Here is a 17,272-nt window from a genome sequence, read left to right as displayed (position 1 = left end):
ATACAAATGAATGATGAATGTCATAATAAATTAAAATATATAGGAAGAATATTGTACTTAACAATTAAAGATGAACCAGATGATTGAATCAATGAATATGATGTTAAATTAAAAGATGATCTATTGTTTGAGCAAATTCTAACAGAATATCTTATTGAGTCTACTCCTATTATTTGTATGAATAGTTCCAATTCATTTGAATATGCTTAGGATATTAACTATTTCTTTAATAATCCCCATATTTGAATTAGTATAAAACAAATAAGCATAGAAATAAATATGTGGTTTATGTTTTAATCAAGGAAACGAAAGAAGATAATCTTTTTTAGAAGTTAACAAATATCTACAAATTGATCATTATATATTCAATGGGATATTTAATCTTTCTTTGATTCATTTTAGTTGTTTCATTATAAATCAATGTATGTGAATGATATTATATTGATAATACAAGTATAATGTTACATAAATGCACAATTTTCTTAGTTTAATTTATTAACAGATTGGATTAATAAGTAGAAGAACATCAAGTAACAATAGGCTTACATATGTAAATATTCATTGTAATCAGTTCAAGCTTGTCTCATTTATTCTCCATACTAAAACTTTTAATCTATTCAATAAAAATAAAATTATTTGTTGGACTTTGTTGTTAGGATATTGTATATTTCTGGTTAACAAATGGTGATGTTTTGGGTTCAATTCAAAGTTATTTAAGGTACAAGGAAAATACTCTTGACCAATTCATATTTCCTGGATATTAAATGTTTCTATCAAAAGATTGAGAGAATATTTCTCCGCTCACAACTGACAGATAATTATTGGTTAGAATCATGTTTACATATATTTTTACCAAGAGATCAATAGAATTTTTAAAAGATACTATTTGAATTTAAATTAAACATTCGGAAACTATTATCATGGTTCCATCATTCAAAAGTTTGTTCGATTTAGGAAACATACATTGTAACTTCATATTTTTTTACAGTACTCTACGAAACGTAGTGCAACAACCTACTATGGAAGAGAACAAACCAGATCCCAGAGGAGGAAGAAATCAGAAAGAAACTTTGAAAGTGGATAGGACACACATTGAGGAAAGCACTCAACTGTGTCACAAGACAAGCCCTCACATGGAATCCTCAGGGACAGAGAAAAAGAGGAAGACCAAAGAACATACTACACCGAGAAATGGAGACAAACATGAGAAGGATGAACAACGATTGGATAGAACTAGAAAGGAAGGCCCAGGAAAGAGTGGGTTGGAGAATGCTGGTTGGTGGCCTATGCTCCATTGGGAGTAACAAGCGTAAGTAAGTGTGAAACTAAGTAGAACATAGCATATTTCAAGTTGTAAGTCAAGTTGTTTTAGTTATAAAAGAACATATTTCTGGAGAAATTCTTAAAAAATGCACTTAACAGTATAGTTTAAATTATCCTACTTCCCACATGGAACTGGAATGTAAATGTAAATGACTGCAGCTGTCCAATAGTTCAATGTCATACGTAACGGGTTATAAGTACGTTTCATTGGGGGGAATACAATAATTAAAATAATTATTACTGCTTGTAAGGCCAATGACAACTTGTTAATAAAAGCGGCAAAAATGTAGCATTGAGATTAGATGGTGGTTGGAGGTAGTCAACAGGAAACCCTGGACCCGGGTTTCGTGCTACTTGGCACTCGTCAGCAAGGTGTACCTGTAATCTTGAGGTAACGTCTCTGACTGTGAAGCTGGGTGACACGAGATCGAATCCGCCAGGGAGCACCAGTTCCCTCAAGATTACAGGTACACCTTGCTGACGAGTGCCAAGTATCATGAAACCCGGGTCCAGGGTTTCCTGTTGACTACCTCCAACTACCATCTAAAATCTCAATACATAGTGCCCGCAGTGTCAAGTCACCTAGACTGGTGGCCACATTGCAACATGATCGATAGCATTCGATCTGTACTAATAAGGACTAGACAAGCATGAGATTGATCACCACCCAGTGATCAATCAATTGTGAAAAATGTAGCATATTTATCATTGTAGTGTACTGGAGACGTCTTCTTTTTATCTTTCCGATTATTAGTTAACGAACATCAATGGCAATTTATAATATCAAGGCACATAGATAGCTGACAATATGAGTTTATGGTAAATCAAAGGATGTTTGAAGCTAGACACTCATTATTAGGCCTATTAATATAGACAAATCTATCAAGCAGTGACAGTTATGATCGATAGTTACAAGGTCATAGATCAGGTCAATAGATTAACCAGCTAGAATACATTCACAGTCACTAGTGGAACAATCAATACATCAACTATTCACATTCTAGATCATTAAGATAGGCAACTAACTCAATGATAAATTGGTTTACTTATTTTTAAGATCGATGTTAGTGACTTTTCTATTGAGCTCACAAGAACCCAACACTACTAAGACAGTGATTTATCTTTGTTTTGTTTGAAATAGTTCAAAATATAAAGGAAACTAGCTGAATTCCGTGTTGCGTTCCTTCATTGACAATATTTGGTGTCAAACGCTTGACCGTAGAGCACTGTTAAGCTGTTTCTCCATATTATAATAATACGCGCTTGTGAAAGTGCACGAAATGGAACATAGAGCTTAGTGTCTGACTCCTTTATGATTGGACGATATTAACACTAATGAAATATCTGTCCTACTTGACTTAACACCATTAGAACGACAATTTATTAAATTTCAAGCACGAATTGTATTTGGGATACATATATTCCTGAGATGCTAACTTTGAATTGCAGACAAGCAAATAGATAAATCAAGCCATTGTATAAAGCATTGGAGTCTGGTAGTACGCGAACGCAGAGAATAATAAAGACTCATTTTTCATTAGCCATATAAGAAATACAGGAGGCGGATAGACATATGTGTTGTCATATATACATGTATAAAACGTGATCAAGGTTACACGTGAGTTACTGTCAGGGACAAATATATGACTGACAGAGTAAGTGGAAGGATTAGAATAATTCACCTATCTAACGGTTAGAATAAACCACGTAAGTGTGTAACAATACTACTTGCTACAGGTCATCAGGTCATCCAATCAGCACAAAAAACTTATTGAAGGTGTAGTCAGTTATAATTCTAACTGTGTGATACAATCCGATTCTTATTCAATCTCATCAGTGGATAACTATTTGACTAGCAACTTAGTTAAACACATAGATCACTGCATCCTAATAGGATTTCTAGAAGTTTATCTGCAAACTGATATCTCATGTGCGTCTGATTATCATTAATCCCAAGTATCATAGCCTAACAGATTTCAGTGGTCTTTTAGCTAATCCTAGTTTACATCAGTCACAAAGCTTTCTAAAACATCATTTAACTTTCAATTATATCATCAATAAATTAATAACAATAAAGGTTTTCTTCCATATCCTTTAAATCAACTTTCACACATAGATAAAGAGGTCACATAATAATAATAATAATAATAATAATAATAATAATAATAATAATAATCACAGTACTAATATCACTTTATGCAACTTTTCAAATAGGACTGAATGAATGTGTTGAAATTTCATTCTGAGCTATCCCTAATATCAATGTGTTAAGGACTAGAAACATTTTATCTACTCATAATAGAGACTATCGATTAATGATTATTAGTTCATACCAATAAGAGGTAATTATTGTTTAATAGAAAATGTTTACTTTCAGATATACTTTGTTGTTAAGACATTAGTAAATTTTGTTGATGACATTAAATAGATTTATGAAATTAGATGAACTAAAAATACAATTTCATAGTTAATGTTCATTAAAATACTCAAGTAGATTAACAATGAGATAATAATATGAATATGAAGTAAACTATACAAGACAAATGATGTACAAGTGTATGTGTATTCAATAAATAGTGAATAAAGGACAACATTTTATTCATTTAGTTAAACTATTTAGTACACAGATTAGTCATTTAAATATTCAAGCGTCTTTCAAAACTGAAATATGGACACACCCAATATACTTTTCAATAAAATAAAAACAAACATTTAAATAGGCAATTTGTGAAGATTTATACAGTTTAATTATTGTGTTCAATGACTTTCGTATCTTTAAAAGTTTTTTTTTCTATTATATTCATTAGGTCAGAAAAGTCATTAAATAAGGGAAATATTACGATAATGGAAAATTTGGATTCGGAACTGAAACAGAAAATAAGCGTATAATAGTCATTTAAAGATTGAATTTATTAGATTTTATCTAGTCTATCATTGTCTGAAGATTTTAATGCAACATTGTCATTCATTTTGGGATAATCATTCGTATTGGAAATGATTAACAACCAAAAAGTAATTCACAAACTCATCTTTGAAACTAAGATACATAAAACAATAAACTGAAAATTAATTTTCATAATAAGAAATCTCATCTCTAAATACAATGAGAAACACTTATAGATATAACTTTTAATGATGTCACATGTTTCACTAGCCTAATAATCAGTAAATATATAGAGAAATTTAGTTGAAAAACAGTTAGTTTCAATGAATTTTTGCTAAAATTGGACAAACCTTGTCAATCTACGCTGAAAATATATGTGGGGATAAGATTGACCAAGTTTTTCCTATGGGATTGTTGTGTCCCTATAAGAATAATGAATGGTAACTGTTGGAATCTATTTATGGACTAATACTATACATACATTTTTATTGTATAGTTGTTAGGTAACTAAACTATGTATATTCATATTCATATTATTATAAGCTTTATTTTGACCTACAGACTATTATTATAAGATTTACCATTCTTAAGTTATGCCCAGTTTATTAATTACAGTCTCCCACAATCACAGCCACTTTTGGCTAAATACTTTACAAATGTTACTTTCTATTTTATGGTACGTTATGATCTGTTTGGCTTGTATATAAACTCAGTATGTTCGAAATATAAGGATTCATATCGCAAAAAATGACAGAAAAATAAGCTCCATTTGGAGCAGCTGCATTCAGTGTACTGCTCGATTTGTCTTCTGTTTCTTCATGGGCGGTTACTGCGACAAATTCATGAACATTTAGAAGGGTGTCTTCTTGTGAGCTGGATAGTTCACTGCTTTCACATGCTGTTTCTGGGATAATTGGGTGTTAATCCATTACCGGGCATGCTTCTGAAAGGGATACTGTCTAAAGTAATTACCGATTCCGTTAATAACTACACATTAGACTAGATTTTATTTTAGGGAAGCTTATGAATATTTATTTCTCTGTGTACTCAATCAATCTAGAGGAAAAATGATCAAATGCCTTATTATTATTATTATTTGATATTCAGTCGTCCATGGTTTATGGACCTCAGCAAATGCACTTCAGAAAATAAAAAAGGTTTACTGAAATGGATTTTTTCAGTAGTATGTAGTTAACTCCCTGTAATGTCTATTTACAGTACCATTCAGAGTGAAATATATTAAATTATGCTACACGAATGCAGTGAGCCAAAGTTAGTTGTTAAATAATCATAAGGGAAAAATGCATTATTTAAGAATTTACTATTTTAATAAATCAATGAAGCTAATTGCAACCAAGGCCACTGGATATACATGAATCGTTGAAAAAAAAGTAGCTAGAAACGTAGTGGTAAATCATCATTACCTATCAATTCAATTTCATTTTTATGAATTCAATAGAAACTTTGACAGAAAGCATATACCGAATATTATCAGTTGTGTATATAATTAAAATATCATCAATTAAGTGAATGACTTAGTCCAACATGTTGTTTCATATATATTTTAGTTATAATTAAACTGATTTACCAAGTACAGGTTTGTATAGTCAGATACTGATTATATTATTTATCTATGAGCTATTGATACAAAACAGCTGCCCAAAGTGAATTAGGTGGATCGGTGCTAGGATTTATCACCTACTAATTGAAAGACTGAACTACTAAACTACTGTTCCACTATATTTGTCTATTCTAAAGATATTGAGATTTTTGGTAATCATGACACAATTTGATTAAATTCAGTTTTACGGACATTAAGGCAATCATTAGTGAGAGTGAAATAATTTCCATAACTCATGTAAAATTAGGTAACTTAATCAAGTAATAATATATTATAAAAAAGGTAGAAGTTGTAGATTTTAACCGTTTATATTAACATTCACAGTGACTATGAATTTTCAATGATTGAAATCATGAATCAATTGGAGCTAGACCACTATGGAAAACCCGGGAGCACCGGATGGCCGTTTCGTCCTAGTATAGGACTCCTCATCAGTGCGCATCCACGATCCCACACCCCCGCGAGATTCGAACCCAGGACCTATCGGTTTCGCGCCAGGCGCTTAACCAACTAGACCATTGAGCTGACATCCAACGGTGTTAATGTCTAACTTCAACCAATCCACGAAGTTGCGCTACCGTACACTGTTGATATCTCACAACAGACCTGGTTGAACTCCACTGGTAACGGCGCACGGCTGAGGATTCCCATACTAGGACGAAACGGCCGTCCAGTGCTTCCAGGTTTTCCATGGTGGTCTAGCTTCAATTGACTCATGATTTCAATCAGTGAGATTTCTAAAATCTCCACAAAACCTCTTCTGATAACTATGACTTTGATTTAGTGAAGTGGTTGGTGTTGAATACAGCTTTATTTTCCTAGTAACTTCAAAATAATTAAGTTCTACTACATATATCTTCAGATCATATTTACAAAATTTGAGTCATTAGAAGCAAATCTCTATCGGAAGTCAACTTTTGTTTACCTAAAACAAGTTAGTTATTGTTTTGAAAGTCAGTGGACAAGTTTATTCATGAAGCTATATACAAAACGTTTCTCTACTGAAATTCCTCGATAAAAGTATATGATCAACATCTTTATAATTGTTTACCCATAAAGTAGCGGATTTTCTTCATCATGAAGGTATCAACCAAATATTGTGCATGTACTGTACTTTGTCTTAAAGGAATATGTTAATGAAATGAATCATGTTTTATTCATGAATAAAATATATATCAAATAAGTATCACAATTGATTGATCACTGGGTGGCGATCAATGTCATGCGTGCCTAGTCCTTATTAGTGCAGATCGAATGCTATCGACCATGTTCCAATGTGGCCACCAGTCTAGGTGACTCGACACTGCGGACACTATATATTGAGATTAGATGGTAGTTGGAGGTAGTCAACAGGAAACCCTGAACCCGGTTTTCGTGCACTCGTCAGCAGGGTGTACCTGTAATCTTGAGGGAACTGTCGACTTTTCCAACCTTCATGTTTTTTTTCAGTTTTCAATTGATTTCTATGAATATGAAGTCTTTGTGTATTGTTCTGTTTGAACGTAATCACAAACCGTAGGTATTGATTTGTTAACTAATCATTTTAATTTGATATATTAAAACAGAAGCGGTTTAGTAATGAAGTAAAACAAGAAAATTGTTTATAATTTGTTTAAGATGATGATGGTCAAAATGCATCTCGTTCAAAAGTATAATTTACATTACGTGGAATTAGAAAATTAGACAAGATTTATTAATTTGATGAATAAAAATTTAGTCACGAATGTTAATATTTCAGTTTAGTTTAAATGATGGAAAATAAAATGATATCAGGGTGTATTGCCAGATAAGTCAAATAGTAGTATTTGAGAAAAAATTTCATGGATTAGTTAAAGTTAGAGATTAATACCATGGGAAGCCGGCTCAATGGTCTAGATACTAAGCGTCCTCTCACGAGACCGATAGGTCCTCAGTTCGAATCTTGAGAGGTGAGATCGTAGATACTTACTTCCGAGGAGTCTCACAATGGGACGAAATGGCCATTCAGTGCTACCAATTTTTCCATGGTGGTCTAGCTTCAATTGACTCATGATCTGAACTATTGAAAAACAAAACTTAGTTGATATTTGACATTTACATAATTCAACACTGTCAATAGTCTTTATTTTTAAAAAAAGATAACAAAGAACAATCAATGTGTATTAATTGTTTGTTTTAATTTGACATTTTTAATAAAAGTAACGAATAATTTCTTACTGACATTTAGACAAATACTTCTCATATACTTTACATTACTATTAAACTGTTTAAGGGAAAATAATGATACTTTTCATTTATGTTTCGTAATATGTATGAAATCTATTAACCATTTGAAAAATTTAGAAATCAGTTTTTTCATAGTTAACAAGCATCTTCAAATATTTAAAAAGGATTTAATTGGAGTAGAAGTAGTCAAGTTGAATGTAAAATATGATACTGAAATTCTTTCTTTTTTGTTAAATGAAAAAAAAATGGTGTGACTATAACATATGGACGACCTATGAGCGACGCTAGACTGACCTTGAGAGTGTCTACCTGATAACAAGGATCAAATGAGGGTTATAAATTAATATGAGGAATTCGAATTATGATTTACAGTTGATGGTTAAGGTTAGGAATTAGATTTACAGTTTTCATCACAACCTGACAGCAGCTATAATGTCAAAATTCTATTTAGCCAAACAGTTGAGTGAATTTTGCGCCAAAATCCTAGATTTGTTATCTTATACCAGATTGGTTTGTCTATAAATTATAGTCTCGTTGAAAAAAAATAAGGAAAAAGATGTTTTCTTGAGTTTAAAAGAAAAGAAATATTGAAAGTATAAAAGTGAAATTTGTCCTTAAACAAAATAATGATACTTGTAAAAATTAACCATTTTTAAAACATCACTGTTTAAAAGTAGAATGGCAATTAAATTATTTCCTTCTAATTCGGAAGAATAACTGAAAGAGAATGAAATATATAAAGGGATTCTCAGAATAAAAGATTAAGAAATTATGTTTTGGTTAATCATAATGACTCCATTTATGGAATTTTCAAATATATTTCTCATTAGTATCAGAAGGGGTTTTTGAGGATATTATAGTCATTTCAGCAGTTGAGATAATGAGTCAATTAAAGCTAGACCACCATGGAAGACTTGGAAGCACTGAATGGCCGTTTTGTTCTATTGTGAGACTCCTCAGTAGTGCGTATCCACGATCCCACCTCCCAAGATTCGAACTAAGGACCTATCGGTCTCGTGAGCGAACGCTTAGTATCTAGACCACTGAGCCACAATAGGACGAATTGGCCTCTCAGTGCTTCCAGGTTTTCCATGGTGGTCTAGCTTCAAATGACTCATCATTTCAACTATTGCTATATTTCTCATTCTTAATTACATATTGAATAGAGCTGATAAACTTGACATTTCTCACTTAGAAAACATTTATATGCGTAGAAAGTAAACAAATTGATGGGTTTTGTTAAGTAATTGCTGAGAATAAATAAGAGAATAAAATCTGAACTAGTTCATATACTTTTTAAGATATATTTATCAAAGGATTGTTTTACATATTTTTTTATATAGTTCAATTCTAAGGTTTTCTTCAAACGATTTTACTGTTCTTTCCTACACTACCGTTTAGACTGATCTTATGAATAATGACACATGTTAGGTTTTCCCCGACCTTAATATTGATTACATTTTATTCATCATATTGAAAATTATTCACTAGTCTAAGCGACAGGACATCTCATGGACCATGTTAGATGATTTGAAGAAGCTCTGAACCTTGGTTTTGTTCTACTTGGGACTTATTAACAAGGCGTACCTGTAATCCTAAGGGAACTTCTACTTTATAAGAGATTCAAATCTGAATAACCCAGTTGCACAATCTGAGACTTCACCACTGAGGTATTTTAGGCAATGGATTAACTTTTGTTAGACTAAGATATTTAAATTGATTTGTATTATAAAAGAAGAAACAATAAAACTTTTAAGCAGTGATTTTTCTATTTTCAACTTATTCAGCTTATTTTAGACATGAATCATTTACAATTTAATGATACTTTACGTTTGATGTTTCTATTTGAAAATCATACTGATAGGCATAGAATAAGAAACCTATTTACGAAAGACTTCGTTAAATGTTCTTTTGTTTGTTGAATAAATTGAATATACAACTTATCTTTCAGATGTTGCCTACAATCTTTATTATACATGTCAACTTTTTTATTCGTGATTAACTTTTTCGTTATACACTCCGGTTCATTCCTTAACTAATAATATATAATATAAATCCTGTAAGATCATCCAAAATTAAAATAAAATTTAGCTGTTTTCAGTGTCTGTTTAGTTTTATATACACCTTAATGGAACTCAGAGATTAGGTTAGACAAATCATGTTGAACATAATTTAAGAATCTCATATAGATCATCCTTTACTAAGTTTGGAATGAATAGCACTGTTTTTCATAAGGAAATGACATTGATTAATTGAGTTTAATCTATTTAGTTTCAAGTCACGCTATTTTCGTGAGGACTAATGGTTGTAACGAAGTAGTCAGATCAAATGGATTGAATCAGAATTTTGAGTTGAAACCCATTGGTTATAAACTGTGTCAGTACTAAGCCATCGCGTCCGTTACTTATCGTAGGTAAATCGTATGGGCTCCTAGTACATTCCCATTGAAGACTGTTCATATGTTTTTACAATAAACGGATATTTAGTATATAAATATATAGGATTACAACGAAACTCATCTCTGCCTTCCCTCTTCATCAAAAGAATCTGAAACTAAAACAGACTAGCCTTATTAGTCTTATTGTACAAGAATTAGAAGACACTTAAAAAAGATCATTAGCCGGTGAAACAAAAAAACGCCTTCATATATTAGATATCATAACGAATTAGCTGATAATAAATAAAATAAAATGACGTCTTTATAAAAGGAACACATGTCTGAATAGTATTTCAAACCAATACAATAATATTAAATAAGCTTCTGGCCGTACATCATCATAAATCGGAAACTACAATGCGCTCGTAACTATGTCAAAAGTGAAAGAGAACTAAGCAATCGACTATTCATTAATTAAAAGTAACACAAGATAGGTAAAACATATCACAACAGTTATGCACCAAACTAAATATTAGAAACAGCAAATTATAATCGCACAATGCATCAAGTTTCTAATAATGATTAATAATTCGTCAAAAGGTAGTTTCAAAAGTTAAGACTTCATCCCATTATGATAGGAGTGAACTATACCATAACACAGAATAATCCTCATTAACACCGTTGTATCTGGTAATAACTTTCTATAGGAAAGAAATCATCTTTTACTCAAATTTCTAGAATCAGCTAAATTTTACTCAATCAACTTTATGCAATCATCGATTTTAAAAAATGGTTTTCAAAAATGCATTTGTTTTCATTGTAAACAGTTTTTAGGTAACGCGTTTTTCTTTTACGCTTATCGATCTTCAGATAGAGTGGAGTTCAAGTTTAGAGACTCTAACTACTGAGACTACTTGGTATTGGGTAAATTGATACTAATTAATTCCTTGTTGAACTGAGAAATCTGTTAGACTTATATAAATTTAGCACATTTGTGGTGTATGCTACTTATGTTGACAGATATAAGTAGTACGTAACATCACTCAGAAGTGAAATGCCTGGCAGCACAAGACTGAAAAGACTGAATTGAAGAAAACAAGAATGTAAACAGCGAGTGAGTATAGGGACAAAAGAATTGAAAGAATCATGAAGGAAGATACGCAAATAATGTACTTGATATATAGTTTTCATATTTTAAGAAATCACTATAATTTTGCATCAAACAATAAATTAGCTATCCATGCCAAGCTCTCATTCACTACACATACAACATAACTCTTTTTATAGCTATCGTAAATAACTCATTAGGTAAAACTTTCAATTCTCATATTTGTTGACTACTTCATTACCACTGAGTTAAACGTATATGTACAGTGTATTTTTGTACGGAATTATATCATAACAACTGGAATACAGAATATTAGGATAAAAGTCGACCAAATGACTTCTTAACAAACATTTAAATATATATATATATATATACTGTATATGAAACCTGTTATCATGTCCTTAAGAAACTGATCTCAATAAACAGAGCCATTGATCAACTGGTCAAATATATTTTTTAAGATTAAAACTGACAATTAGATACAAAATATTCAACTATTAATTGACTCATGATCACAACCATTGAAATTACTACAATCTCCACAGAAACCCTTCTGATACTATTTACTTATCAGATATAGGAAAAATCATAAATAAAAGGGTAGAGTATAAAACATAGTTGAAATATTCCTTCTTACAATACTGAACACTGTAAACCCTTATACCGAATCAAAATATGTAAATTCATTTACAGTAAGAAAAGAAAAAGTAAAACCATTTTCATCTTTTACTAAAGATTGTCTAATAATTGAAAAACTTATAATTACTCAATTTCATTTATTATATAAACTATGAACAAAACTTTTATTATGGTAAGTAGCATTCATCAACTTGTAATCATTATTATTATTATTATTATGATCATCATTATATTCATCTTGGTAACACATTCCTTTTTCCTAACCATAAACTATTTGAATTAAATTAGGTCAACTAGACTTGTTCCTATTGTTTTATTATTTTTTTAAAGAAAACAAGGTGATTTATGAATGATTAAACAAAATATTTTCATTCTAATTATCAGTTGTTGTTGTTGTTGTTCATTTGTCTTTCTTACTTTGATCAAATGTGAATGGATCATATAAAAAGTTAGAATAGAACATAATCTCTCTTTTTTCTTAATTATATAATTAAAATGTAATGAAACTGAATATTTTTTTTAAAAAAGAAATAATAATCTAATGAATAAGTTATAGTTCTTACAGAAATTTTGATTGTCTTCTTCCTTTTTTTGGAATATAGTTCTCTATATGGACTAACATTAACTAAAAATCCATTGGTTGTTCGAGTTTTCTCATTGATATTTAGAATTTCAAATGATCAGTTTGTGTTAGTATATGTGCACCTTGTAGTGAATATTAACTATGAGATGCAGGTACATCCAGCTGACAAGTTTCAAATAAGACGAAAAATACGTGCGGAATTTCACTGCTAGCAGCCATTGGTAATTCTTAAAAACTTATATGTATTTAAGTGTAGAGTTTTTCGGTCAGTAAAAGATCTAGTTAATATCTATTCAGTTTAAGAACCTTATCTTGCATTGTTATTTATTGATACACTGAGGTGTTAAATTCACAACACTACAAAACACTTTTCAGGATTAGCTAGGGAACAACAATGTAGGAGAATGGAAGCTGAGTTGTGATATTTAGTTAACAATAACCGCGAAACATAACACTTACAGTTCGATACTGTTTTTAAGGTCAAATCCAGTCTATCAAATTGTTCCCTTACTTTATATAAGCTATGTACAACCTAAAACTGGATTTGGATGCAAAACAAGTTTATGCATTCGCTTTCATTATCATCATCCCAGTTTCTTTTAGATTTTATTACTTTGTTTTCAGGTTTTTATCTTTATTCATCTTTCGTCATTTTTCCATCCTTAAGTTAAACTGCCCAAAGATAGTAGGCTTTTATCTCCGTAGTATCGTAGAACCCTTCCACGTACATTTTGAAAAGCCAGTAATATGTACGAAACAGAAGCTGGATCGACCTTTCCATCTACCGTTGTCCGGATCTCTAGCTTTCCAGTCATCAGTCTTCCCTCTTTTCCTCCCTGTTGATCCTTACATACAACTGACATATTTCTGCTCCGATGTTCTTTCCAATCACAGTCCCAAAATTTTGCCTTATCGTTTTACTTAACCCTGTTCCCAATTATCACTTTTTATCTATCTTATTACTGACTATTGAAGCTCTTAATATATGTATTTTCAGTTTCTTAGTGAGAATAACATTTTTCTCTTTTTTATTTGTTTTAACCTCTCCGTTACTGTGTTTGGAACACTATTATTATCAACAGACATTATCAGTTTGCTAAGAAAATATGTACTCTTGATTGTACAGCTTTGAGAATGAATTTTTTAGGAAGAGAGCTAATTACTGAACCACTTTTCATAGTTGCATAAACACTTATCTTCCTTAATAATTATAGTTATTATTTTCACCACTATTATTACTATGGCAGTAGTCATCTTACTCAATATCACATATTTATTGCAACGTAGAATCCGCAGAATCCGTTACATCAGAACATTTTTCACTCAAATGTATTTATTTCATTTATTCTATCGATTTCACTTTTGGTCAAATCCTAATTCTACTTACAGTGACCTTTATTAAATTCACTGAAAAAATATCACAACATTATCTTTCATTACGTAGTCATGACTTGGACTTTTATTTTGTTATATTTCTTATACTTTTGAGTCAGGTTGATGATTCATCTAGGATTTCTTATATTTACTATTATGAAGTGTACTTCATGAAATGTTAGATGTGTCCAGTCATTAAGTGTTTAAAAAGAAATATACAATTGCCCCGACTTCATTACTTAACTCGTTATCTATCTGATAGACATTATCACATCGGGTCACTTTATAAATAAATTATTTCTAGTTAAACTTATTGACACATGACACACGTTTGATGATAATATGGACACTTTTTGAAGTTTGACGTTGAATTCCTTCATTGACTGATATCAGATTGAGAATTTTCGAAACAATAGACCACTGAAAAGTTGTTTCACTCCAATACAAAATTCCTGTCTCTGTGTACACCTAACGCTATAGAAAATCAAATTCAGGTATTAAAGGTTTTGCGGTAGACACAACAGCTCTAAACCAGAGTTAGAATTCAGTAGCTAGTAAATCCAACTTCACAAAGTTTATAAAACTAAATAATGACTGTCTGACTACCGAAATGGTTGATCTCTTCCGCTTAACGTCCCACACTAGAACTTTTGGAATCTGTGTGAAAGATAATTGTGTATGATTATTATTAAAATAAAGCATTTGAGAAGATTGTCTAGTTGAATCACTAAGTCGACAACTCTGTACATTTTTAAACGATCAATGGTGGGTTTCACTCTCAGGTGGATCACCAAAACAAGTGTAATTTTATTGTGCTCATAAGAGACAAAACGAATGAAATTCACGTCCTAAATCCCATAGCTAAATATTACTAAAAACAAATGAGTTTAATGCAGATTGTCAATGCGAAACCACTGACTTCAGAATTTGCTAAGATGGATACATGTTTTGGTATTAATAGCATTTTTATGTAATTATCTCTTAAAAATTTCCTTTCCATGATCATTTCTCTGTTTTTCAGCTTTCTCAGTGTTCTTTTTATACCTATATTAGATCTGTTATATAAATTTGTGAAGTTTAATTATCTTGTTAATTAGTTTACACATATCAATAGTTAGTTTACTTTTTTTATAGAAAAGTAATGAATTCGCCGTCTTTTTGTTACCCAAGCCTGATATTTATTCATAAACCTCGTGATGATAGTGGTTAATGAAGGAATCTTGCACATATGTTTTGTCCTATTCAAATTAGTTGCTTAAAGCTAATAATCTCCGGTTGTCAATCTTTTCGAAGCACTGAACTGAATGACCTTTTCCGTTGAATAAAAATAGTAAGTTAGAACATTTATTTCATTTGTGACTAGCAGCCAAGTTCAGGATGCGCATATTGTCTTATTCGAAACCCGTCAAATGAATATGCCTACATCCCAATGTAAATCCTTATACCAATGAGTACAGCGTAGGTCGAAAAGCGCATGTCAGATTCCACTAACAGTCACAACCCAGATCTATCAAAATTCGTAGCTAAAGGCAGCATCGATACAATCCTCTCAGAATGTCTGACTACCACTAGAGACTCATTAGTTCCAGTTTTTAATATCAACAACGAGAAAACCTCAACTTCTATGTACATTTTACTAAAATTTTACAAAGCTTTTTGAAACAAGTACTTTCAATCATTCTTACTAATGACCTATTAAGCCATTTAACCTAAAAATTATGCATAATTTTTTTTAAAAAAAAACACAACAATTGTACAAAATTATAAACTCATCGATTCCAATGTAATCCAATATATCCTAATATCTATTCGGATTTTCGATTACTTTATTATATTGGATTAATGCTAATGCATTGCATATTATTGTCCATTGCTTTTACCAACATATGTTTTTCAAGTTATCAGTTAACATTCTCCTTTGTTATTCTCTGTTCTACATTCACATATGGAGAATGTTTTTTCTACATTTTCTCAATAACAAAAAAAACAATTTACCCTCACACTGAACTTATAACGACCAACAATTAGATGTTACATAACAGATAAACAAATGTAAACGTTTTTATTCATGGTCAATTAACTACAAGATTTTATCATGTTCTTTACAATTAATTAATTATTGTTTTCCAGTCTAATAGAACATTATAAAACCGACTTGGGGGAAAAATTTTTAAAAAATTCATCTGCATACTTTCTCTTAATTATCCCAGTAAACACTCTTAATTCATTCATTCAAAAAGGCAAAATTCATTGCAATATGACTTTAACCAAAAGGTTGGTAAACATTTGTTAAAACTGAAGATAGCTTTCAGTGTGAGTGGAGAACCATTCAAAACCTAGGGATGACTTACTGACTTATTCATGTTGGAATTAAGTCAAATGTTCATGATTGACACTAAATTACGATTGCGTTGTTTCACGAAATCATAATGTTGGAAATTCCGACTATGATATTCTGATCAAATGACTTAAAGGCATTATGTAGAACGTAAAACTCAAAAGAAGACCTGAGGTTTGGACCTGTTTGAGGTCATGGATCACGATCTTTAAACTAGGACGAAGGAATTGTTTAATTAGCCTTGGTTTTTTGAATGCTTCGCCAATTGGTGACAAAAATAATCTTTAAAAGTATACATAAAAATGTAAAGCTTGAAAATGAATTTATCCAGGGAAAATTGTCAATGCTTAATTTTCATCTTTCAGTAGATTTGATTACAGTTATCCAGTTTCTTATCCAGCATAGTTTCAGTATAATATACCTAATAAAAAAAACTAAATAGAAAATCATATTTAAATCGGGAATCTATAAAGCCATCATTAACAGTTTAATGACACAATCAAAATTCAATGAAAGTTAACTATTATGCATATTCATTAGCATTATGCAAATGAGATCGATAGTAACACATTCATTCATATGTGCATCATGATCATTAAAAAAAATTATATAAATGCCGAGAAAGACTTATTGACTAAATTAGATAACAATAATGAATTTTTTTAAAAATGCAGATTTTATTGATTTAGTGTGTGCATGTATATGTATTTCGGACAGTGTATGTAATTTATGATGGTCTAATAAATGTATTCGAATATACAAATAGTTACCATGTGAATTTTAAATATTTCATGAAACCAGTACAACAGAAGCAGACAAT

This window comes from Schistosoma haematobium, chromosome 1, assembly GCF_000699445.3.
Source record: "Schistosoma haematobium chromosome 1, whole genome shotgun sequence".
Classification (NCBI taxonomy): domain Eukaryota; kingdom Metazoa; phylum Platyhelminthes; class Trematoda; order Strigeidida; family Schistosomatidae; genus Schistosoma; species Schistosoma haematobium.
This window is presented reverse-complemented; position numbering follows the sequence as displayed.